A 694-nucleotide genomic window follows, 5' to 3' on the forward strand; every position below is an offset into this window, starting at 1 on the left:
AAGGCGAGTTTCCGTTCTCGGCAGCGAAGTTGATGGGCCGATTGGGTGTGAGTGGTGTTAATGTGTGCTATTTGCAGTGTATGAATTGCCAGGCTGGCCAAGGCGTTGCTTCTGGGAATTGTTGGGGACTGGGCTGTTTAGAAAGGCCGGTGGCGGGCGCTCCGTTCCCGACTCCCGTGTCCGATTAGGGTGGGGGACGGCTGGTTGGAAAGCCCCGACGCTGGCGCAGATTATATTGCCGGACTGGCCCCTGGCGAGTTGGGCAAAGTGTCGCAGTCCGGCAGCGGGTAACAGGCCAGCGGTCAGCGGCAGCTTATCGGTGATAACTTCGGGAAGGAAAGTCCGATCCGGTCGGGGTGAACTGCGACTGAACGGGGTGGTGGGGCCGCACAGACCAGTAGCGGGCTTGTGTAGCTGCCTCTTGGCCCGGCCGAGGTACAGCCGTTGGCTGGAGACCGCTTTCCGACTGCTGAGCCGGTGCCGCGGGGACCCACCTTGACGCGCCGGCTGTCCGAGCAAGCCAGGGGCAAGGGGCATCCATAGGTACCAGAAGGGAGTCGGTCCGACACCGGGAAGTCGGGTGCCCGTCGCTCCGAATCGAGCCCGGTGTTTTCGTGCGTGTAACAGGGCGGGCGTTTGGACCCGGTTGTCCGGGAGCGGGTCCCCAACGGCGGGAGATTGCCTGGGTTTGGCC

Source organism: Somniosus microcephalus, unplaced genomic scaffold (assembly GCF_052327205.1).
Source record: "Somniosus microcephalus isolate GS21.2 unplaced genomic scaffold, FLI_Smic_1.0 scaffold1830, whole genome shotgun sequence".
Lineage (NCBI taxonomy): Eukaryota > Metazoa > Chordata > Chondrichthyes > Squaliformes > Somniosidae > Somniosus > Somniosus microcephalus.